Source organism: Balaenoptera physalus, assembly GCF_965194825.1.
Source record: "Balaenoptera physalus genome assembly, chromosome: 14".
In the NCBI taxonomy this organism is placed as follows: Eukaryota; Metazoa; Chordata; class Mammalia; order Artiodactyla; family Balaenopteridae; genus Balaenoptera; species Balaenoptera physalus.
Window position 1 is genome coordinate 82,918,569 of NC_138893.1, and position 27,203 is coordinate 82,945,771.

General features: G+C 36.8%; 1 protein-coding gene and 1 long non-coding RNA gene across 10 annotated transcripts in view; one reads left to right on the plus strand and one right to left on the minus strand.

The window, feature by feature from the left end:
• Nucleotides 1-27,203, minus strand: part of ADK (adenosine kinase) — a 496,766-nt gene that overhangs the window by 335,675 nt on the left and 133,888 nt on the right. The window lies entirely within an intron of this gene.
• LOC309642871 overlaps nt 1-27,203 on the plus strand; it is a 367,193-nt gene continuing 339,990 nt past the window's right edge. The window contains exon 1 of the long non-coding RNA XR_014253419.1: nt 1-27,019. This is a non-coding gene — a long non-coding RNA (uncharacterized lncRNA). The remainder of the gene's footprint in view (nt 27,020-27,203) is intronic.

Consider the following 27,203-nt stretch of genomic DNA (forward strand, 5'->3'; position numbering starts at 1 on the left):
AATAAATGAATAAACATTAAAAAAAAAAAAAAGAAGATATAACAATTATAAATATATATGCTCCCAACATAGGAGGACCTCAATACATAAGACAACTGCTAACAGCTATAAAAGAGGAAATTGACATTAACACAATAATAGTGGGGGAATTTAACACCTCACTTACACCAATGGACAGATCATCCAGACAGAAAATTAATAAGGAAATACAAGCTTTAAATGACACAACAGACCAGATAGATTTAATTGATATTTATAGGACATTCCATCCAAAAACAGCAGATTACACTTTCTCCTCAAGTGCACACGGAACAGTCTCCAGGACAGATCACATCTTGAGTCCCAGGATATATCACATCTTGAGTCACAAATCAAGTCTCAGTAAATTTAAGAATACTGAAATCACATCAAGCATCTTATCTGACCACAACGCTATGAGGTTAGAAATCAGTTACAGGGAAAAAACCGTAAAAAACACAACCACATGGAGGCTAAACAATACGTTACTAGATAACCAAGAGATCACTGAAGAAATCTAAGAGGAAATCAAAAAATACCTAGAGACAAATGACAACGCAAACACGACAATCCAAAACCTATGGGATGAAGCAAAAGCAATTCTAAGAGGAAAGTTCATAGCAATACAATCCTACCTCAAGAAACAACAAACATCTCAAATAAACAATCTAACCTTACACCTAAAGGAACTAGAGAAAGAAGAACAAACAAAACCCAAAGTTAGTAGAAGGAAAGAAATCATAAAGATCAGAGCAGAAATAAATGAAATAGAAACAAAGAAAATAATAGCAAAGATCAAGAAAACTAAAAGCTGGTTCTTTGAGAAGATAAAATTGATAAACCTTTAGGCAGACTCATCAAGAAAAACAGGGAGAGAACTCATATCAATAAAATTAGAAATGAAAAATGAGAAGTTACCACGGACAAAGGAGAAACACAAAGCATCCTAAGAGACTACTACAAGCAACTCTATGCCAATAAAATGGACAACCTGGAAGAACTGGACAAACTCTTAGAAAGATATAACCTTCCAAGACTGAACCAGGAAGAAATAGAAAATATGAACAGACCAATCACAAGCACTGAAATTGAGACTGTGATTAAAAATCTTCCAACAAACAAAAGTCCAGGACCAGATGGCTTCACAGGTGAATTCTCTCAAACATTTAGAGAAGAGTTAACACCTATCCTTCTCAAACTCTTCCAAAATATAGCAGAGGGAGGAACTCTCCCAAACTCATTCTATGAGACCACCATCTCCCTGATACCATAACCAGACAAAGATACTACAAAAAAAAAAAAATTACAGACGAATATCATTGATGAATAGATGCAAAAATCCTCAACAAAATACTAGCAAACAGAATCCAACAACACATTAAAAGGATCATACACCCTGACCAATTGGGATTTATCCCAGGGATGCAAGGATTCTTCAATATATGCAAATCAATCAATGTGATACACCGTATTAACAAACTGAAGAAGAAAAACCATATGATCATCTCAATAGATGCAAAAAAAGCTTCTGACAAAATTCAACACCCATTTATGATAAAAACGCTCCAGAAAGTGGGCATAGAGGGAACCTACCTCAACATAATGAAGGCCATATATGACAAACTCACAGCAAACATCATTCTCAATGGTGAAAAACTGAAAGCATTTCCTCTAAGAGCAGTAACAAGACAAGGATGTCCACTCTAGCCACTATCAATTCAACATAGCTTTGGAAGTCCTAGCCATGGCAATCAGAGAAGAAAAAGAAATAAAAGGAATACAATTTGGAAAAGAAGAAGTAAAACTGTCACTGTTTGCAGATGACATGACACTATACATAGAGAATCCTAAAGATGCCAACAGAAAACTACTAGAGCTAATCAATGAATTTGGTAAAGTTGCAGGATACACAATTAATGCACAGAAATCTCTTGCATTCATATCCACTATCAAGGAAGACCAGAAAGAGAAATTAAGGAAACAATCCCATTCACCAATGCAACAAAAAGAATAAAATACCTAGGAATAAACCTACCTAAGGAGGTAAAAAAATGTACTCAGGGGCTTCCCAGGTGGCGCAGTGGTTGAGAATCTGCCTGCCAATGCAGGGGACACGGGTTCGAGTCCTGGTCTGGGAGGATCCCACATGCCGCGGAGCAACTGGGCCCGTGAGCCACAACTACTGAGCCTGCGCGTCTGGAGCCTGTGCCCCGCAACAAGAGACGCCACGATAGTGAGAGGCCCGCACACCGCGATGAAGAGTGGCCCCCACTTGCCGCAACTAGAGATAGCCCTCACACAGAAACAAAGACCCAACACAGCCAAAAATAAATAATAAATAAATAAAAATTTAAAAAAAACTGTACTCAGAAAAGTATAAGACACTGATGAAAGAAAACAAGGATGACACCAACAGATGGAGAGATATACCATGTTCTTGCATTGGAAGAATCAATATTGTGAAAATGACTATACTACCCAAAGCAATCTACAGATTCAATGCAATCCCTATCAAACTACGAATGGCATTTTTTACAGAACTGGAACAGAAAAATCTTAAAATTTGTATGGAGACACAAAAGACCCCAAATAGCCAAAGCAGTCTTGAGGGAAACAAACAGAGCTGGAGGAATCAGACTCCCTGATTTCAGACTATACTACAAAGCTAAAGTAATCAAGACAATATGGTACTGGCACAAAAACAGAAATATAGATCAGTGAAAGAGGATAGAAAGCCCAGTGATAAACCCACACACCTATGGTCAACTAATCTATGACAAAGTAGACAAGGATATACAAAGGAGAAAAGCCAGTCTCTTCAGTAAGTGGTGCTGGGAAAACTGGACAGCTACATGTAAAAGAATGAAATTAGAACACTCCCTAACACCATACACAAAAATAAACTCAAAATGGATTAGAGATGTAAATGTAAGACCGGACACTATAAATAAACTCCTAGATGAAAACATAGAAAGAACACTCATTGACATAAATCACAGCAAGATCTTTTTTGATCCACCTCCTAGAGTAATGGAAATAAAAACAAAAATAAACAAATGGGGCCTAATGAAACTTAAAACCTTTTTCAAAGCAAAGGAAACTACAAACAAGATGAAAAGACAACCCTCAGAATGGGAGAAAATATTTGCAAACAAATCAACGGACAAAGGATTAATCTCCAAAATATATAAACAGCTCATGCAGCTTAATATTAAAAAAAACAAACAACCGAATCCAAAAATGGGCAGAAGACCTAAATAGACATTTCTCCAAAGAAGACATACAGATAGTCAAGAAGCACATGAAAAGCTGCTGAACATCACTAATTATTAGAGAAATGGGAATCAAAACTACAATGAAGGGCTTCCCTGGTGGCGCAGTGGTTGAGAGTCTGCCTGCTAATGCAGGGGATACGGGTTCGAGCACTGTTATGGGAGGATCCCACATGCCGTGGAGCAACTAGGCCCATGAGCCACAACTACTGAGCCTGCGCGTCTGGAGCCTGTGCTCCGCAACAAGAGAGGCCACAATAGTGAGAGGCCCACGCACCGCGATGAGGAGTGGCCCCCGCTTGCCGCAACTGGAGAAAGCCCTAGCACAGAAACGAAGACCCAACATAGCAATCAATCTATCAATAAATAAATCTTTAAAACAAAAAACAAACAAAAAAAACTACAATGAAGTATCACTTCACGCCAGTTAGAATGGGCATCATAAGAAAATCTACAAACAATAAATGCTGGAGAGGGTGTGGCCAAAAGGGAACCCTCTTGCACTGCTGGTGGGAATGTAAATTGATACAGCCATTACGGAGAACAGTGTGGAGGTTCCTTAAAAAACTAAAAATAGAATTACCATATGACCTAGCAATCCCACTACTGGGCATATACCCAGAGAAAATCATAATTCAAAAAGACACCAACACCCCAATGTTCACTACAGCACTATTTACAATAGCCAGGTCATGGAAGCAACCTAAATGCCCATAGACAGACGAATGGATAAAGAAGATGTGGTACATATATACAATGAAATATTACTCAGCCATAAAAAGGAACGAAACTGGGTCATTTGTAGAGACGTGGATGGATCTAGAGACTGTCATATGGAGTGAAGTAAGTCAGAAAGACAAAAACAAATATCGTATATTAACACATGTATGTGGAACCTAGAAAAATTGTACAGATGAACCAGTTCGCAGGGCAGAAATAGAGAAACAGATGTAGAGAACAAACGTATGGACACCAAGGGGGGAAAGTGGTGGGGGGATGGTGGTGGTGGTGGGATGAATTGGGAGATTGGGATTGACATATATACACTAATACGTATAAAATAGATAACTAATAAGAACCTGCTGTATAAAAATAAATAAATAAAATTAAATTTAAATAAAAAAACAACTGACTAGACTCAGGATATATTTTAAGGTGGTCCAGTAGGATTTGTGAAGGATTGTATATGCGCTATCAGAGAAAGAGAAGAATCAAGAATAACGCTAAGGTTTTTTAGCCTGAACACCCTGAAGGATAAAGTTGTCATGAAGTGAAAAAAAGAAGGCTGCAGGTGGAACAGGTTTTGGAGAAAGGTCAGGAGTTCAGTTTGGGATATGTTGAGTTTAGGATATCAAAAATACAAGCACGTTCATTAAATAAATGCTGAAAGAACAAACCAATTAGAAAATCTCTCAAACATGACTGATTCTCCAATATTCCAAAATTGCTATGATTAAGGACAGAATTATGTCATAGGACACTCTACTTCACTGCAAAGAAATAATCCATGAGATCCACCAAAAAGGATAGAGACGTCACAGCAGGTGCCATCTTTCTATGGCAGAAACCGTCCTATACTTGGACTGCCATGTGCAGGGTGAACCAAAATGCAGGCTTTACTACGGCAGAACCAAAAGACCCAAATTCCCCTCCAGTATATTCCATATGATCTTTGTAAATGAATAGAATGAGTAAAGGACTGGTCTCCTTGGTATAGTAGACAACACTAGGCTCACAATAGTCACAGATAGATAGATAGATAGATAGAGAGATAGATAGATACATAGGTAGATGGATGCGTGTTAAATAAATACATTTGAGAAACGGGGAAAAAACCTCACAGTTCATGGTGCTAGTGATGTAGTCATTCTGTGCCCAAGGGAAGACTTGGAAAGTTTACTTCAAAAGAGATATTTTGTATTAAAAATTTGAACTCTAAGATCTTAACACTTCCTGTTTTTCAATATGATATATTTTTCTTTATCCCACTGCATAGATGAGAAAACTAAAGTTGCAAACATCCCATTGCATAGATGAGAAAACTAAAGTAAAATAACATAAAGATAACCAAAATTAGAATCAGTATCTCCCACATCCTTTGCTACTCTCTCAAAGAATTGCTAACATTGCAAAGCTGTCATACTAAACCAAATACAAAGAAACGAAGAAAACAATAAAAATTTAGCACATTTTCAAAATTCCAATGACCTTTTTTTCAGAAATAAAAAAGACACACCTTAAAATTCATATGAGATCTCAAGGGACCCCAAATAGCCAAAAAAATCTTGAAAAGAACAAAGACGGAGGACTCATTTCCTGATTTCAAAACTTTCTACAAAGCTACAATAATCAAATAGTGTGAACTGGCATAAAGACAGAGATATAGACCAATGGAATACAATAAAGAATCCAGAAATAAACTCTTGCATATATGGTCAAATTATTTTTGACAAGGGTGCCAAGAGCACTTAATGAAGAAAGAACAGTCTTTTCAACAAATTGTGCTAGGGAAACTGGATATCTACATGCAACAGAATGCAGTTGGACTACCTAACACTACATATAAAATTAACTCATAATGGATCAAAGACCTAAGTTTAAGATCTAAAACTATGAACTCTTAGAAGAAAACACAGGCAAAGGATTCATGACATTGGATTTGGCAATAATTTCTTGGATACGACACCAAAAGAACAGGCAACAACAACAACAAATAGACAAATTAGACTTCGTGAAAATTAAAACCTTTTGTACATCAAAAGATAATATCAACGGAGTGGGACTTCCCTGGTGGCACAGTGGTTGAGAATCCACCTGCCAATGCAGGGGACACAGGTTCAATCCCTGGTCAGGGAAGATCCCACATGCTGTGGAGCAACTAAGCCCATGCGACACAACTACTGAGCCTTTGCTCTAGAGCCCACGTGCCACAAGTACTGAAGCCCACACGTCCTAGAGCTCATGCACCACAACTACTGAGCCCACGTGCCACAAGTACTGAAGCCCACGCGCCTAGAGCCCATGCTCCACAACAAGAGAAGCCACCGCAATGAGAAGCCAGCACACCACAATGGAGAGTAGCTCCCGCTCGCCACAACCAGAGAAAGCTCACATGCAGCAACAAAGACTCAACACAGCCAAAAATAAAATTAAATTAAACAACAAAAAAAGATAATATCCAGAGTAAAAAAGAGAACCCACAGAATGCAAGAAAATATTTATAAGTCATATATTTGATAAAGGATTATGATCCAGAATTTACGGAGAACTCCTAAAATGCAACAGGAAACAACCAAACAGCCTGATTCAAAACAGGCAAAGGACCTGAATAAAACATTTTTCAAAAAACATATTACAGAAATGGCCAATAAGCACAGGAAAAGATGTTCAACAACACTAATCATTAGATAAATGCAAATCGAAATTATAATGAGATACTACCTCACACCTATTAGGATGGCTACTATCAAAAAACCAGAAAACAGTAAGTGTTCCACAAGAACAGGGAGAATTTGGAGCACTTGTACACTGTTGGTGGGAATGTAAAATGGTATAGCCACTGTGGAAAACAGTATAATGATTCCACAAAAAATTAAAAGTACAATTACAATATGATTCAGCAATTTCACTTCTGGGTATACACACAAAACAACTGATATCAAAGAGATACTTGGACATCCACATTCAGAGCAGTATTATTTACTGAATAGCTAAAACATGGAAACAACTTAAGTGTCCATCAAAAGATGAATGGATAAGCAAAATGTGGTATATAAAGACAATGGAATATTATTCAGGCTTAAAAAAGAAGGAAGTTCTGACACATACTACAGCATGGATAAATTTCAAGAATATTATGCTGAGTGAAATAAGACAGTCAGAAAAAGATATACACTGTATATATAATTCCATTTCTATGAGGTACTTAGAGTAATCAAAACCATAGAGACAGAAAGCAGAATGGTGGTTGCCAGGGGCTGGGGAAAGGGAAAAAGTGGAGTTATTGTTTAATGGGCATAGAGATTCAGTTTTACAAGATGAAAAGAGTTATGAGATGGTTGGTGGTGATGACTGTACAACATTATGACTGTATTCAATACCACTGTACATTTAAAAATGGTTAAGATGGCAAATTTTATATGTATTTTACCACAATTTTTTTAAATGGGTAAAAATTAAGCAGATATAATATAAAAATATTTTTTAAAAAGTCAGTACTTCTATCATCACAATACTTTCTCCAATCCCTGAAAATTATTCAGATTTGACCACTGCAGTATATCCTGTATATCAAAGAGTTTCATAGAGCTAAGCTGGCTTCCCACTTGTCTGTAACTGATAACAATCCAGAAAGTGCTTTGGTTTAAAAAAAAAAAAAGAAAAAAAGCTTTCTTTTTGTTATATGTGACATCAGGATTATGTTTTGTTTGTTTTTATCAGCTGAAGATAATAATGAGCAAAATGCTTCTATATCCTTTAGCTTATATCTTACATATGGGCATTAAAATGTATTACAAAACATTTTCCATTTTAAGTTTATTAGGCAGAATATCTCCCACAGCGTTTAACTTATTATTTGCTACAGACTCTTCCTAAAAGCAAGAGGTCGCCCATTTTCTCCAGATGACTCATTAACTAAAGGCAAAGTAGAATGAAGTGTTCCAACTTGAAATACCAACAACTAAATATAATCTCTTCTACAACATTAGAAAATTCAGCACCTCTCCTTAGTCTGTAAGAGCAATCTTAAAGGGTCACCTTAACAAAACACATTTAGCACATTAGTTGATCAGCAAGAAGAAAAACCTGGAACAATGCAAAGCTTTTTTTTTTTTAAAGCATTCAGCAAAAAACGGGAAAACACTGCAAATTACAAAAAACAAAAATGAATCTTTTTCCTCATTCTTTAAGTAAAACACTTACCTCTTTCATAAAAGCATTTTAACACCTCAGAATATGAATACTGGTGTCACAAATACTAAAATTTATCAGCTGGTCCCTAGTGTAAATTGAAAGGCTTTTTCAGCCATTAAACAAATGAGACTCCAGTCATGGTTATTTCACTTGAAATAACTCTTCTGAGGAAGAATAATGAAATACACCATAAATCTTACAAAAATATCAAACCAAATTATTTTTTCTGGATATTTACTTTACATATAAAACAAAAATGTAGGGACTTCCCTGGTGGCGCAGTGGTTAAGAATCCGCCTGCCAGTGCAGGGGACACCGGTTCAAGCCCTGTTCCGGGAAGATCCCACATGCTGCAGAGCAACTAAGCCCATGCACCACAACTACTGAGCCTGAGCTCTAGAGCCCGCGAGCCACACCTACTGAAGCCCACGCACCGAGAGCCTGTGCTCCACAACAGGAGAAGCCACCACAATGAGAAGCCCGTACACTGAAATGAAGAGTAGCCCCCGCTCACCACAACTAAAGAAAGCCCGCACGCAGCAATGAAGACCCAACGCAGCCATACATACATACATACATAAATTTTAAAAATAAAATAAAATAAAAATGTAGGGACTTTCCTGGTGGTCCAGTGGGTAAGACTCTGCGCTCCCAATGCAGGGGGCCCGGGTTCGATCCCTGGTTGGGGAACTAGATCCCACATATATGCCACAACTAAGACTCTGCATGCCGCAACTAAGAAGTCTGAATGCCACAACTAAAATATCCCGCATGTCGCAAATAAAGATCCCGCGTGCTGCAATGTAGATCCCACGTGCCGCAACTAAGACCCAGTGCAGCCAAAATACCTAACTAAATAATAAGTAAATATATTTTTTTTAATTTTAAAAAAGTAAAATAAAATAAAAATGTAAAAAATAATATCTGAAATTACTAATCAACAGTACTGACAGCTTTTCAAATAAGCAAGAAGGAAAGCCAGCAGAAGACCATAACACGCACACACAGTAAGTCAAAGTCAAAACACAGAAGTCTGACAAACTGAAAATAACTCTCAGAGACAAAGGAAAGAACTAAGGCCCAACCTGTACACATACTTTTTGTCTGCATGCAGTTTTAGTGACTAGTTGCTATGTTCCGTTTTTAGACTAAGCTAGTGCTAGTTAAGTTTACTGTCACATGTACCCAAAAATCTTAATAGAATGTAAAAATACTATTTTAAGAAAGAGTAAACTACTAATTGTCCATATATTTATAGAAATGCATCAATTTTCAGGTATATGATGACATACATATTTTCCATCTTCTCTCTTTTTTCCACAAAGGAGAACTTTATTTCCTTTATTTTAGGGGAAGGGGCCAGTTTTTTGGTTTTTTTAAGCATCAAAATAAGATTCACTACAGGAGACAACTTCAGAGCCAAATTTTGAAAAGCGCCAATGTAAGAAAGTAAATTGACGGCAACTTTCCTGAAGTACTCATCTCTTTCAAAACTGCAGTACCACTTTTTTTCTTCCAGTTTTATTGAGATATAATTGACAAACAGCACTGTATAAGTTTCAGGTGTACAGCATAACAATTTGACTTACATACATCATGAAATGATTACCACAGTAAGTTAGTGACTATCCATCATCTCATATAGATACCAAATAAAAAGAAAAAATATATTTTTTCCATGTGATGAAAACTCTTAGGATTTACTCTCAACAACTTTTGTGTATTAACATATGTGAAATTAATGTATTAATTATATTAATCATGTTATACATTACATCCCTAGTACTTACTTATCTTAAACTGGAAGTTTATACTTTTTGACTACCTTCATCCAATTCCCCCTCCCTAACACGCTCCTCCCACCTCCACCTCCGGTAATAACAAATCTGATCTCTTTTTCTATAAGTTTGTTCGTTTTTTACAGTACTATTGACCTACAACACTATGTTAGTTCCTGATACACAACATAGTGATTCAACAATTCTATGCACTACAAAATGATCACCACAGTCTAGTTACCATCTTACGCAATACAAAGATATTATATTATTATTGGCTACATTCCCCACACTCTACATTTCATCCCCATGACTCATTTATTTTGTAACTGCAAGTTTGTAGTACCATTTTAAACAGAAAAATTAGTTGGAAGAGAATACAAAATGGTAACAGAAGTACTTTATTCATGGTGGAATTACTGATGATCTTTATAATTTCTGTTGTATTTTTATGTATTTTCCAAATTCTCAACAATCAGAAAGAAACGTTACTTTTTAATTAAGAGTACATTTTATGTAATTTTAACCTTCATCGTGGTTCAACAGACATCCTTACTTAGGCTTAATCTTCACATAACTTTGAGAAGTAAAGTGTTTATTTAGTTCAATTCAACAAATGTTTATCAAATACCGACTATGTGTAAAGCAGAGTGTCATAAAAAAAAGTGATATGCTATCAATTTACTTTCTTACATTGGCGCTTTTCAAAAAACTTGGCTCTGAAGTTGTCTCTTGCAGCGATAGTTCATGGAAGAAGCCATAGACCTCAGTGAATATATATGTGCTTAGAGTGTGTGTGCGTGTGTGTGTGTATGTGTGTGTATGTGTGAGGCATGTTTGAGTTGCAATAAAGTTTAATCCAGGCATTATGCCACAACCTTATGGCTCAATTCAGCAATGACGTGTAAACTGCTTCATTCTGATATTTTCATTTCCTACCTATTGACATAATTTTCAAAGTACTCACCGTCCCCCAGTCTGAATGTTATGCTTGGAGATCCTAGTCTCTGCACTAAGGCAAAAACGAGAGGAGAAAATTTTCTCCTCTTTTCCTGCCTTAGTCAGTTGCAACAGAGGCTTATAAAACATTACTTGCTTTTCATATAAATAATCTCTCAAATAATTTAAGGCCAACTAATTTCCATGGATATTAAAAGAAAAGTGAAGTAACCCTGTTACCCATTTTAGATCATATTTTCTACTATATTAGTTATAAAGGTTCCACTCCAGAGGTATCTAAAGAGATAACTTTAATACAGCTCATCTTCACTGTAATATTTTAATAGTACATAAATTTTGGCAAAAAACAATGAGACTTTCAGGTAAATGCCTTTATAGTGAAGTTTTAAAAGTTTCCTTCTACATATTATGGTCACTTTTTTTTTTTTTTTTTTTAAACCACAATAGTGACTTACATGACCTCCAGTAAGTTAGTTTTCAGTGCTGGAGAAAATGAAAACTGGAAGTTCCTAAGCTGCTTAAACTCAAGAATTTCAATTAGATAGGCAAGTCCTAGAACTTCTATTGTGCCCCCCACACACCCCCACCCTGCCCAGGAACCACAGTATAACTGGGCCCTAGGTATTTTATTTAGTTAAGGCTTGATAAATGAAAAGGCTTAGTGGCCACAGCTGTCCAGATGTTTAAGAACACACTCCAATAAAAATTGAGAGACAATTTAGGAAGCAGCTTCCACAAATATTTAGTCAGAGCCTATTAATGCCTTAAGCACGTCTACATTACGTACTATATATTATTAACATGCTTTATCTCAGATTGACACAACCACTCTCCCACACTGAATATAACCTGAGAAATCATTCCTCTCACTCACTTTTTATACCAAGTCTTTTGATTTCAGCTCCCAAATAGCCTTTAAATTCCACCTCTTTCCCCTTCAATCTCACTGCCACATTTCAGGGCCTCCATATTTCTTATTTGGGGCATTCCAACAGTCTAAGATGTCTTCATGATTGCAGAAAGGCCTTCGTCTAATCCATTCTCCACACTGTTTAATCAATTAACTCTCCTATTTAAAATCATTCCCATCACTTACTAAAAACAAATCTAAACGTTTTAGCAGGATTCACACACACACACACACACACACACACACCAGGCTGAATTTTATATATATATAAAATGCAGCCTGGTTTAACATCTTTTATCTACTAAAGTCATTCTCAGTTCCCCAACTCATGCACTATGCTTCAGTCATACTGAGGTGTTCCCATAAAATGCTTTCTCATGTCTCTGCATGTCTTTTGCAAAGGCTGTTCACAGTATAACCACGCTACACACATACCTTCTTACCTATCACTTTCTTTGTCTAACTTCATACTTGTCTTTAAAGACTCAGCTTAAGACACCATCTTCTCTGTGAAGCCAACCTTAACTGTTAATCTTCTAATCGTAGACTAGATATCCCTCCTTGATGCTCTCATAGGTACCTTTTCAAGTATTTATCATAACATTAATCACTTGTTTATTACTTAGAATTCACTGAGACTCAGTTTGCTCATCTGTAGAGCAACTAACAATATCTACACTGAAGGACTATCATAAAGACAAGTGCAGGAAGTACCTGTTAAAGTTCCACTAAATGACAGATGTACTGTGACATTAATGTTTTTCTTAAAGACAAACGCCTTAGCATTCATCTTCCTTACTGCAGCAGCTAATCCAGTACATGGCAAAAAATAAGTGGCTGAACATTTGTAAAATGAATTAAATCCATGTTTCAGTGAATTCCCTGACAGTCCAGTGGTTAGGACTTGGCACTTTCACTGCCAGAGCCCGGGGTCAATCCCTGGTTCCCCAAAAAAAAAAAAAAAAATCCATGTTTCAGAAAGACGACTTCTGTAGCACTACAGATGATGCAATTAAGGAAGTCCTGCAACAGACATTTCAGAAAGAAGAGAATTGCTTTTATGATGTTTTCAAAACCAAATACACACCCCACAGAGACCTAGAGGATTTGGCACCTCAATTGAGAATTACTACTGAAGGGAGACTCTCTTAATTTAGGGGGGAAAGGGTTAGAGATCTAATCCCTTATATATTGTTGGGAGAGAAAAAGTGGAAAGAGAGAACCACTGGAGAAATAAAACCAGAGAGGAGAGGGCTACAGTACTTAATCCAAGAGATAATATGGGGAGTAAATATGAAAGTTGCAAAGAGAGGTGAGATTTGATATCCATTTCAGATGGTAATAACAGATGGTGAACAACTTGCTTATGAAGGCTTAAGGAGAAGGATTAAAGATGGTTGAAAATGTCTAGTATGACAAAATAAGTTAATTGTGATAAGAAGTCAAAAAGCAAGGCACAGGGCTTCCCTGGCGGCGCAGTGGTTGAGAGTCTGCCTGCCAATGCAGGGGACACGGGTTCGAGCCCTGGTCTGGGAAGATCCCACATGCCACGGAGCAACTGGGCCCGTGAGCCACAACTACTGAGCCTGCGCGTCTGGAGCCTGTGCTCCGCAACAAGAGAGGCCATGATAGTGAGTGGCCCGCGCACTGCGATGAAGAGTAGCCCCCGCTTGCCGCAACTAGAGAAAGCCCTGGCACAGAAACGAAGACCCAACACAGCGAAAAATAAATAAATTAATAAAAAAAGAAAAAAGAAAAAAAAAAAAAAGCAAGGCACACAAATTGACCCAGGTTTAGAAATTGGCTTGGTCAAAGGGGAGAGAGAATTGAAGATAATGGTAAGATGTAGTTGAAATAACTAACCATGCCACTCAGGCTAGATAAAGAGAATAAGGTGAAAATAGGAACGAAAAAGGAAAATACAGAATCTTTTTTGTTAAAGCAGATCTGGGCAGGGAGTAAGTTCAGAATGTGAAAAGAGGGTTGCTCAAGTGGAATGAACAAAATGGTAGTTCTAATAGAGGAGTTTAAGGAAGTGTGATGACTGGTACTGGAAATGTCATCCACATGGGAACTAAGAAGACAGCAGAAAAGAGAATATTTGTAAAACAGGTACCAAAGTTTTCAAATAATGAAGGAGCCTAAAGGGGTGACACATATCAGAACCCCAAAAGCTTCCCAACCACCTTTCCTAGTAAGATCTAGTGTTTGCCTTATTCGCTCAAAGAAGTTAACTAAAGCTTCTTTCTGCTTCCTCTAACCTATCACCGCCTTCCAGAAGTCCCTGTTTTTTGATATTTTTTTCAATAAATACGTGACAGTCTGTCACAACCAGAAGAGCACAGTCCACATCGGGTGACTTTCACATACTGTAAAACAAAAATTACAGCTAAAAAAAAAAAAAAAAAAAAATCTGATTTTACACTGAACAATGCTCATTTAATAATCTTATACTAGATGGTATCGATGAACAATTATTCATTCTACAGGTTTTATTAACAGAATGACTTACATGAAAACAAGAAAAAACTTCATGTGTGTATTTGATACAACTGTGAACACTTCTGTAAAAATACATGTTCTCTAAGTGTTCTCTAAGAAACTTCAGCTATTCTTATTACCACCATACTATATTAATGGTTATTCTTATTACTATGTACAGCTTTAAAAGCAACAAAACAATTTCTTATTAAGGTGGTTAAATCCAACAAAGGAATACAACTAAACCTTACAACACTTAAAAGCTTAAGGGAATTATTACGATTTATGGCTGTTCATAATATTTTAGTACATTTTAAATGATCCAACTACAGTGTCTTTTCATAAGTACACTGGAATCACCATGCAATTCTAATCCATATGCTTAAAGCTCTTTCACAGTTTACAGGAAGAAAGGAGTTTTGATTCACAAACAATGCCCTGTAGTCAAATACACTCATGAGGTATTAATTTACAACTTCATCTGTGATCAGTTAAACTGCATGTGAAATCTTAAACATCCTTAAAAAGCTCACCACAAATAGTTCAATAAGAGATTTTTTGGTAACATTACTATAACAAAAAACATGTAAGATTAAATTCTATTGTAAAATAAAACCAAATGACACTTGCTTTTAAGGATAAGTCACTAACAAGACTATCTTTTAAACTGTCATCTTTTGCATTTAAATATTAATTAAAAATGTAACACCAGGGACTTCCCTGGTGGCACAGTGGTTAAGAATCCGCCTGCCAATGCAGGGGACACGGGTTCAATCCATGGTCCGGGAAGGTCTCACATGCCGCAGAGCAACTAAGCCCGTGCACCACAACTACTGAGCCTGCGCTCTAGAGCCCATGTGCCACAACTACTGAAGCCAGCACGCTTAGAGCCTGTGCTCCGCAACAAGAGAAGCCACTACAATGAGAAGCCCACGCACTGCAATGAAGAGTAGCCCCCACTCGCCACAACTAGAGAAAGCCTGTGTGCAGCAATGAAGACCCAATGCAGCCAAAATTAATTAATTAATTAATTTTTTTTAAAAAAAGAAAAAAATGTAATGTCAGTATCAAAAACATATGATCCCAAAGCTTTGGCACGGCAAGTCACAAAAAAAAAGAAAAAAAAAAGCAACCAATTTCATGAAGAAAATGTACATATTTCAAGAAATAAGATGTTTCTTTAATCAGTCCTAGGAGTCAGATTTATTAAAACGTCAGGTCAACCTGAATCACACCACAACAAAAGAATAAAATTACCAGTTTTACCAGACAACTAAAATGTAAGAGCCACACAAGTTATGGGCAAAGACAATACTAATGAAAGAATGCAATATAAATTCCCGATTCCCAATTCAGCTTATTTGGCGGGGCGGGGGGAGGAACCACGAACTTCTCAGAAACCTGCAGTTTTAAGCTTTAACATTTATGTAATTTGAACTTTAGAATGTTTATTTACTAAGGATTCTTTTTTTTACCTAGCTGCAAGTAATGGTTATTTTGATTATTTTTTTAAGACAATTAGAGGAGTTATCATCTCACATAAAAAGCACCAGAATTAGAGCAGCTCCAGGATTAATTTATGACTCAACATCATCATCATTGACCTAGGTTGTTTCTATGTGTTCTCTGTGCCATCCTTAGTGTGATGACTTTTGTCCTTTAATGGCCCAAGATAGCAGCAATAGTTACAGTTATCACTTTACCTAACGTCCAAAGATCAGGAGAGAGACGGTCCCTTCCTTATGCATTACATTAAAGAAAAAAAAAAAAAGTGAAGAAAAACTTTCACAATAAATTTCTTCAAGTGTCATTGGCCACTTGTTACTAAGTTAATCAAAAGGAATAAAATAACAATGATTAGCTTATGGGACTTCCCTGGTGGCGTAGTGGTTAAGAATCCGCATTCCAATGCAGGGAACACGAGTTGATCCCTGGTCAGGGAACTAGATCCCATATGCATTCTGCAACTAAGAGTTTGCATGCCACAACTAAGGGGCCCGCCTGCTACAACTAGGACCCGGTACAACCAAAATAAATAATAAAATTTTAAAAATTAAAAAAATAAAAACAACGATCGGCTTAGACTAATTCAGATTCAGCCCCTGAAGGTAAAGAAAAACCTAGCTTCCCATAAAGCATATGGGCATCTGATAAGTGATAAAAACTAAGTATCAAAGCAACTGTATAAAAAGTGAAGCATCGGGCTTCCCTGGTGGCGCGGTGGTTAAGAATCCGCCTGCCAATGCAGGGGACACGGGTTCAAACCCTGGTCCGGGAAGATCCCACATGCCACGGAGCAACCAAGCCCGTGAGCCACAACTACCGAGCCTGTGCTCTAGAGCCCGCGAGCCACAACTACTGAGCCTGTGCGCCTAGAGCCCGTGCTGCACAACAAGAGAAGCCACCACAGTGAGAAGCCCGCGCACCACAACGAAGAGTAGCCCCCGCTCGCCGCAACTAGAGAAAAGACCACACACAGCAACAAAGAACCAATGCAGCCAAAAATAAATAAATAAAATAAATAAATTTATTAAAAAAAAAAGTGAAGCATCAAATTAACACTATTTTCATACACTGCATATAATATACAAGAATCATTATTTCCTTTACATACTTCAAATGAACATTATATGTAACAATATGGAAAACCCTCTTTGTAACTCTTAAAATCTCAACTCTGATTAATTGAATATCTCACTAGAAAGCTATAATGCAAAAAAAAAAAGGTTCTGAAGCACCTAGGGGCAGGACAGGTATAAAGACGCAGATGTAGAGAATGGACTTGAGGACACCAGGAGGGGGAAGGGTAAGCTGGGATGAAGTGAGAGAGTGGCATGGACATATATACACTACCAAATGTAAAGTAGATAGCTAGTGGGAAGCAGCTGCATAGTACAGGGAGATCAGCTCGGTGCTTTGTGACCACCTAGAGGGGTGGGATAGGGAGGATGGGAGGGAGACGCAAGAGGGAAGAGATATGGGGATATTTGTCTATGTATAGCTGATTCAGTTTGTTATAAAGCAGAAAGTAACACACCATTGTAAAGCAATTATACTCCAATAAAGATGTTAAAAAAACAAACTATAATGCAATAATTTTCCATCTAAATTAAGAGAGAGAAAATAAGATAAAAGCAATAATGTGTCATACTTTCAGGAAATAAAAAAGAAACTGAACACTCACATAAACTTCTGATTCCTCCTGAACCCCACTAAAACTATTCTCAAGGACAAAAATTACAGAAAAGGAAACAATGGTGACAAAAATTTGGACACTAGAAAACAGAGTGGGGGGTAGTGATTCACTTAACAGACCCAAGGAAGTTAAATCAAACAACAGTGGAAAAAGGCAGAAGGAAACAGGGAATAATCAAATTTACACTGCCATACTCCCAAAAGGCACCACACTAGGTAGCACTGGGAATTTCTAGGAATGGGAGTGAAGGTAGGGCATAAAGGTTTGCTTAAGATCCCTCCCTGTACTCTGCACATCAGGGAACATGCCCCTCTTTCTCAGCCATACAGAAGACTAGAGGCCCATTTTCTAAAACACACAGGAGTGTGCTAGAAACATATTGAAAACACAAGGATTAACCAAAAGTTGATATACTAAACTTTCAGACCTCCAGTTTTCTTCTTCTTGGCTCCAGAAGGCAGGAAGTTGGAAAAGGAACCCTCCTATAATCGACCTAGTCTAAGAAATGATCTAATGACATCAATATGGAATTCTGCTACAAAACAGCACAGCAGATCATTTAACAGTGACCAACTCCTACCCATGCACAGTTATTGCCTTTCAATTTCCCACTCTTAAAAATAAAGAGGTGAATATTGCGAGAGACATCTGAAACTCTCCACTGTGAAAGACAAAAGCCAAAACAAACAAAAAATTTAAATAATAACTTGGAAGAAAGGGAGACCTACATTAGAAAAAAACCTTGATAAGTAACCTATCTTATCATTAAAATCCTCAAAGATAAGATATTGCATCTATGAGACAAGAACAGATGTTACTAAAAAAAAAGTATCAGAATAAATAAGAACACTTTGAAATCAAAAATATGACAGTAAAAATCAAAATTTCTCAAAAAGTAAACAAAATTAGAGGAGAAAATTTAGAGGACCAATCCAAGATGTCCAATATCCAAATAACTGGAGTCCCCAACCAAAAAGAGAATAGAGAAAATAGGAATAAATCATATAAATGATTCAAGAACATTTCTCAGAACTCCAGGACATGATCCATATCAAAAGAATCCACCACCAATGTGTCCAGCAAAATGGATGAAAAGAGACTCATACAAAGACATTATCAGGACAAAGCCTAAAGGCTTTCTGCAGAAAAAAAAACAACTGTTTTGAACAAAGGATAAAGAATTGGAATGGCATCGGATTTCATCACAGCAACACTGAAAGCTAGAAGATAATGGAGCATTGCCTTGAAAACACAAAGGCAATTTTGGCAAAAAATACACTACTGAGATTTAGAATAGCTTTGCACCAAAAATGTTCGCTTCGAGTAAGCTGGTTTTACAATAGCCAAGAAAGGAGTAAGAGCACTCAAATCTCGGCAACTCTAAATATTTCAATTCTATACAGAGAACAAGAAAAATGGAGCTGTGGTTTAATGTAGGATGCTCCCAAGTCTATTAGAAACTTCTGACTAGAACTTCTAATGTTCATGGAACACTCTGTTCCTCCTACTGGAAATCATGCAACATCAAGGATAATGAGAACAGCACCTTATTTTCAGTAAAAGTAGGAGACAAATACTACTGCAAATTAATAAGAAAAAGATGGAGTAATCAATGATGGTATGGAACAACTAAAAGTACACACTGTAAGCTATCAAAAGCAACTGCCATGCAGTAGGAAGGAAAGCACAAAGTGTGGCACGGCAGTTCACTGGTGGAAATTCCCTGAAACGAGTTTGTGAAAATATACTTTTTGAAGGTGGGAGGGGTACCATGAAACGCATAACATACCACTAATTTACTAAGTTAGAAATAAAACAAGAAAGTCTATTATCACCATTTACCATCATACTAGAATACTAGCCAACAACATTAAACAAAATGAAGGAAATTGGAGGTATAAATATTGGGATATGTTGGAATATGTTGTCATAGTTTAAAATAATTGCATAGCTAAAAAAAACTGAAAAAGAATTAATAGAAAACTTACGAACAATAAGAGAATGTGGTGGGACTTCCCTGGTGGTCCAGTGGTAAAGAATCCACGTTCCAGTGCAGGGGACACGGGTTTGATCCCTGGTCGGGGAGCTAGGATACCACATTCCGCGGGGCAACTAAGCCCACGCACCACAACTACTGAGCTCGCGTGCCCTGGAACCTGCGTGCCACAACTAGAGAGAGAAAACCCTCATGCCACAACTAGATAGAAGCCCGTGCACCACAACTAGAGAGAAGCCCATTCATCACAAGGAAGAGCCTGCACGCTGCAACAAAAGATCCTGCATGCCGCAATTAAGACTCGACGCAGCCAAAAACATAAAGAAAATAAGAGAATGTGGTAAGGGACATGGGTTAAAAAATTAATACATATAAAAGTCAGTAACTTTCATTTATATAAACCAAAGCCAGTTTTAAAAGATCTTGATTCACAATACCAATAAAAAAGATAATAGACTTTAAAAATTTATAATACCTATAAGAAAATAAATTTAAAACACTCCTGAAGGCATTAACAGAAGACGTGAAGCAATAAAAGGACACAGCATTCTCTTGCTTAGGAAGACTCAATGTTAAGATGTCAATTTACATTCAGTTAATTTCTAAATTTAACATAATAACCATATCAAGAGCAACAGGTTTCAGGGTTTTTGTCTGTTTTTTGTGGGATGGGTGGTGCAGATGAGACAACATGATCAAATGTTGAAAAATAAGCAAATAAGGATAAAATGAGAAACTCTGAAAAACTAAAGCTAAGAAGAGGGAGTAGCTCAATTAAGAATAAAGCTACTATACTTCAATAATTAAACTGGCACACGAATAAAAAGCCATACCAATGGAAAATAGTAGAAAGTCCAAAAGTAAAACAAAATAAATATGGAAATTTAGATATGACAGTAACATGGCTAAAGTGGTATCTCAAAATAATGAGGAAGTAATGGAGTAGCCAGTAAACAGTATGGAACAACTAAATGACCAGTTATGAAAAATAAAGTAGGATCCACATCCTATACTATGTATAAAGATAAATTATAAATGGATCAAATATTTAAGAGTAAAAAACTGAATTTATAAGTCTTAAAAGAAATAATAAGGCCAACTGTATAACAATAAAAATGAAATTAGCAAAATAAAAAATCTAAATTATAATCTTGTAAAAATGTCTGTAACACATATCCAAACAAAGAACTTATAGTTCCTAACATATAAAAAGCTCCCAGAAACCATTAAAAAAAATCAACAATTCACCAAAAGAGAAAGTGTGGTGTAGAATACATGAGCAAACATTACACAGAGAGAGAGAAGCAAATGGTTTTTAAGTAAGATCCTCAACTTCACTCATTTTAAAAACACACAAATTAGAAGTAGGCTGAAACACCATCTTTTTTAGTGATTAAGTTGGAAAAAAGAAATCAGAAGTTTAACAACTCTGTTGGTGAGACTCCAGGTTAAAGGCACTCAATTTTTTTTTAAAAAAGGCAAGAAAAGAGAAAAAAAAAGAAGACAAATTTTAAAGGCACAATTATATGCTAAAGGAGAAAGATTTTAAGATAAAGAAAAAATTCAACTAATGGCTGTTATAAAAGATACATCAAAAGCATAAGGACAGGGCTTCCCTGGTGGCACAGTGGTTAAGAATCCGCCTGCCACCGCAGGGGACACGGGTTTGAGCCCTGGTCTGGGAAGATCCCACATGCGGCAGAGCAACTAAGCCCATGTACCACAACTACTGAGTCTGTGCTCTACAGCCCACGAGCCACAACTATTGAAGGCCTCACACCACAACTACTGAAGCCTGTGTGCCTACAGCCCATGCTCTGCAACAAGAGAAGCCACCACAATGAGAAGCCAGCACACCGCAACGAAGAGTAGCCCCCGCTTGCCGCCAACTAAAAAGAAAGGCCACGAAGACCCAATGCAGCCAAAAATAAAGAAAGAAATGTATTTAAAAAAAAGCATAAGGACATCTAACGTTCTAATGTAAAAAGAGGAAAAGGATATACTGGTCAAGTGTTAATGAAAAGAAATAAGTTTAACTGTAACTGTTATCAGATAAACTTTACAATAAAGATATCAATTAGGATAGAAAGGGTCACTACATAATGATTTTTTAAAAGCTCAGTTTACAAGGAAGAATAGTAATTCTAAAAGTATATGGCACCTAATAAAATGGTCAACTATATTAAACAAAAATAAAAGAATCTGAAAAAGAAATTTGAAAATCTAGCATCACAGTAGATTTCTACACACCTCTTTCCATTATTGATCAGTCAAGCATATAAACAAATACACACACACACACACACACACACACACACACACACATATATGCAAGAAATAATAAGACCATGAGTGGATCATATAATGATATATGGAATCTTTCATCCAACAATTAGAGAATGTATATCCTTATCAAGTATACATAAAACATTACAAAAGTAATTGTATACTGGGACATAAGACAAATTACAAAAATTTCTAAGAGCAAATATCCCATGTAACTTGTTCTGTAACTACGATTTGGAATTAAATTAAAAAACAAATATATAACTTCTTTAAAGCCCATTTTTCAAATTTTAAAAGATTCCCAATTAAAGAGTCAAAAAGAAATTGTTAAGGGAAATTTAAAATACTTAGAAATGAATGATAATTAGAACACTATCTCTCAAAATGTAGATGATACCACACTAAAGGTGTTCTGAGAAAAACGTATAGCCTGAATTGCAAATCTTAAAAAAGGAAAAAAACTAAATCTGTAAATGAATAAGCCAAGTGTTCATTGATATTAGAAAAGGAACAATAGATAAGCCAAAGAAAGTAAAAAGAAGGAAATAAGAGCACAAATCAAGGAAACAGAAAGCAAGGTACAACAGAGATCAATTTAGAAAACACACACATGTATAACTACAGAAACAACAGAGATTCAACAGATACAAGTTTGTGGTCAACAGCAAGCAAGCAAATGGGACCTCAGTCCTAAAACTCCAAGTAACTGAATTCAGCAAACAACTTGAATGAGCGTGGAAGCATTCACCCCTAGAGACCCCAGAAAGGAATGTTGTCCTGCCAACATTTTGATTTCAGTCTGATGAAACCTGAAGCAGAGAACCAGTTCAGTGAGATACACTGTATCTACTTCTGACTTATAGAGCTATGAAATAATAAATGGGTGTTGTTTTAAGCTGCTAAATTAGTGGCAATTTGTATGGCAGCAACAGAAAACTAATATACCTTCCTTGCTTGACAGTTAATTGCTGCTCCCTAGGGTTTACTATTCCAGGATCCCATCTTCTCCCTTGCTACTAGAGAGTCCAGTTTTGTAAAGGCATCTTCTACCATCAGCCTCCATCTACAGTAAACAGCCACTTGAGGCTTCTCTATGATGCTGGTGCCCCCTCATTATTGCATTTCCTTGTGCATTATTGATAAACAGAGTGTTTTTCCAGTCTCATAAAGTAGGTCCATTCTAGCATGCTCACTTCTCTGAGCCTGTTGATCCCTTGCCCCACTGTCTGCCATGCAGCTCTCACATATCTACTTCAATTAACATTGGCCATCACTTTTCCTAAGCTTCCAAGAGCCACTACAGCAGCATATTAGAACCAGCTCCAATGGCTTTTGCCAGGGTGCTTACATTGCTACATCACTGGAGAATGCTCCCCTCTCAACAGAGCTCTGGCTTACATGTTAACCAAAATCAGAGGTTCACAATACTTACTTTGACACTGAATCCAAAAAAATCAAAAGCCTTTCCTCCTTAATTCCTTGATAAAAAAGACCTGTAGTTTTCCATCTAGCTTTAAGAATAGCATGAAAGCTGCAGACCCTCTCAGAATGATACACACACACACACACACACACACACACACACAAATTTGCATAAATTTTATTGAAGATTCAAGGACAACATGATGCCCATACACCTCTCTGTTGCAACCAGGATTCTCTAAAATCAGACACTGAAAATAGTTTGGGGTACAAGATGTTTACTAGGGATCATTCCTGTGAAAGGAAGGGGGTCGGGGGGAGGGGGAGAAGCAGGATTGCAGAGAGCTAGAGAAGTCAAATTACAATACAGACCTCACAAAGCCTCAGGAAACCTGGCAGGGATCTCTGGAGGTAATTATTTGTCAGAGTTGTCTCAGGTATGAACAAAAGGGCTGGGCCTTTATACCTCTGCCTTGCTCAGTTGCATGATGAGAGGTGCCCTGGGAAAGGCAGGACCTTAGGCAAGGAGGCTGTCTCTACCAGAGGCTAACCTTGACGGAGCTGACAGCTGAAGCCTTTCTGATTACCTTCTTCTGCACATCTGGGCTGTAATTCTTCCTTGAAGAAGGATCTGGGCTGCACAGCTCCATGTCTACCATGCTTCCACTTAGGAACCCATTTCATCCATTCTGAAAATCCTCTCCTTCTTCCACTTTACTCCCTCTCCTCTTTTCTACTTCTAATTATACTCTTGTGCTTGCTTAAGGCAAAAGCCCAAGCAGATAAGCTCTGCACTGTAAAGACCTCACAAGAGGTACACTACAGACTGTGGGCAAACTGAAGTTGCATATGGGTAGAAGGAGCAACAGGAGGCCCTACTGACCTAAGTTTATTTGTTAATTGTTAGCTAAGCCTGTAAATGAAATAAGTAATTACATAAGAATAGTTGACAAAATGATCTAACAGCAAACTTCTGAAAGTAGAAAATTTTTCCACTAAACCCAACTAGAATTAAACACAGGATGGCTTATAATTTATCCATCACAACAAGTAACAGTAAAATATCACTATTTGGAGGCTATAAAATTAAGCATTTATAATACTATCTTTTAATTATAATGAGAATTAGAAAATAAGGCATTTTTAAATGATTTCATCTTATAACACTTAAATATAACCTTCCTTCTTACAACAATATTTAAGGTCCTACTGTGTGCCAGCCACTCCTAGAAGCAGAATATATATAGAAGTCAATTGGCAGAGCTCCTACCTGCAAGGAGCTTATACTCGAGACACATAATAAACAAGGAAACAAAGTCACTTCAGATATCGGTAAGTGCTATGAGAAGTGTCATTTAAACTGAGAACTGAAGGAAGCCCAAAAAAACCAAAAGGAAGAGTATTCCAGAAAAAGGAAACATATGCAAAGGTCCCAATGTAGGAATCAGCAGCTGTTCAAGAAACAAAACAAAGATCAGCATCATTGAAGCATTGTGAGCAAGAGTGCTCTTAAGTGAGGTAAGAGTTATACTCAAAGTGTCTCTGTCAGGATCAACCATTCTTCCTCCTACTTAATCTGTTGTTGATTGTTAAACAATTATGTAAATACTTGAGACTGAAAGCTGATAAGCCAGCACTTTCAGATCTTGCCAGATCTCACATCTCTTACAAGGAAAATTAATTTTACATGTAACATTAAGTAATGCAAAATATATTAGCGACACTTCGCTTTTATGCAGATATCTATATGTATTTTGACTGAGTTAAAGACAATAAACAAATCATCTACTCTTCATAACATAAGTATATTCTGCATAATTAAGGTTTCCCTACATGTTAAATCTCCGCAATAATTTAGTATCAATGGATTTACAGTATAGTTGAGTTCTACTCAGGAAAAGCAAGTATTTATTTGCTGGACATAACAAAGGGAAGTTTAAGCTAATATGACAGTGCCAAGTAGCTTTGTCATACCAAATAATTAGTTTTGATAAACACTATTAAGAAAGAAAAACAAATGATACACTTAAAAGAAAATTGCCTTAAAACATACCTGATAAAAGTGTAAAACAGAAATACTTTTAATCTCTAAGCATGAAAACATAAATGTTAAACTGTTTAACCAGTAGTGTTAAAAGCTAAAATTTCCAACATTAGAAATGACAATTACTGCAAGATATTAACCGAGGTCTGTTTTGTCTCCATGCCTCAGCTGAACAACTGCCAGTTTGGAGGTATCAAAATCCCCCACAACTTGATATTGGGGTGAATCTATGTTATACTAAGAAAAGATCTCAATACAGAAGCCCGTATATGTTAAGTAGGTTAAATCCCATTTGTTTCTTAATCAAACATGTCCAGCTCCTATATAGAGCCCTGTCAAACAGAAGAATACATTGTTATCCTCCATTCCTAACTTGCTGGTACATGTATTCTAATTTGGCCTTTCTCCAAAATATTCCAGTTTTGGTCACAGTAAAAATTGGTCATGACGTAATTTCTCTCTTCTTGATGATTTCTGCACAAGTGTCATACGAAACTTTTTAGCAGCTATGGTATCCACAATCGCTGCCTCGCCACTTACTTGGGTATCACATAAATTTAAAGGGCCTTAACCCTAAAGGACTATCCCTGGCTGTGACAAATGTGATCAGCAGCACTCACACACTGTGTTGGACTTTAAATTCTCAAACTCTTAGTCTTTTAACATAAAATCAATAGACATCTAATATTAACTCCCAAACTTTACTGTAAATTAGAAAGAATTTCTACCAATGCCTCATAGTGATTATTTTAAATTGTGTAGGCTAGCAATTCTCACAAGTGTGGTCCATGGACCACAGGAGTCCCTACAATTCTATCAGAGAATCCACAGGTTAAAATTATTTTCCTTTTATAACTTATTCTTGCATGATTATATAGCAAAGTTTTGCAGAGGCTACATACGTGATGACATCACTCTGGTGGCTAATGGAATGAATGATTATGTATTTGTGTTCCATTTTGTTTTGAGACGTTTTTAAGGTAATATAGCTAGGATGTTAATATGTGCATTTTCAAAGATTAACTAATAAATTTGTTCTTGTTACCTCTATAATGTGCTCTTACTAGCTGTACCTGCTATAATCTCGGTGTGAGGCCATTATTTCATCCGTATACTTCAATCAAAACAATATATTGCAAGAGACTGAATGTAGAAGATGAGAATCCACCTGCTTCTATTATGACATATTATGTCAGACATTAAAAAGATTAGCAAAAATGTAAAACAAACAAAAAAAAGTAAAACAATACCAATCTTTTTATATTATTTTCTGTTTGGAAAATATAATCATTTTTCACAAAAATATGTTACTTATGTTAACATATAATGGGTTTATTACAGCTATCTTTAAATGTGTTAATAAGTAATTTAAATGTCTTCGTGTTAGTTTCTGATATGGTAAATATCAAGAGATATAACCAAGAAGCAAGAGCTCTCTGGGGCACAGGCACACTACTTTTCACATATTTAATCACTGGCTTTGTCTTCAAAATAATTCCTGTTGTTGCACAAACTAATTTTTCATCACTTTCCTTTTTTTTTTTTAATTAATTTATTTAATTTATTTATTTTTGGCTGCATTGGGTCTTCATTGCTGTGCGCGGGCTTTCTCTAGTTGCGGACAGCGGGGGCTACTCTTCGTTGTGGAGTGCAGGCTTCTCATTGTGGTGGCTTCTCTTGTTGCAGAGCACGGGCTCTAGGCGTGCAGGATTCAGTAGTTGTGGCACGTGGGCTCAGTGGTTGTGGCACACGGGATCAGCAGTTGTGGCGCACGGGCTTAGCTGCTCCGCGGCATGTGGGATCTTCCCAGACCAGGGCTCGAACCCGTGTCCCCTGCATGGGCAGGCGGATTCTTAACCACTGCGCCACCAAGGAAGCCCTCACCATTTTCAATTAAAAAAATTTTCTCTACTTATAATTACCATC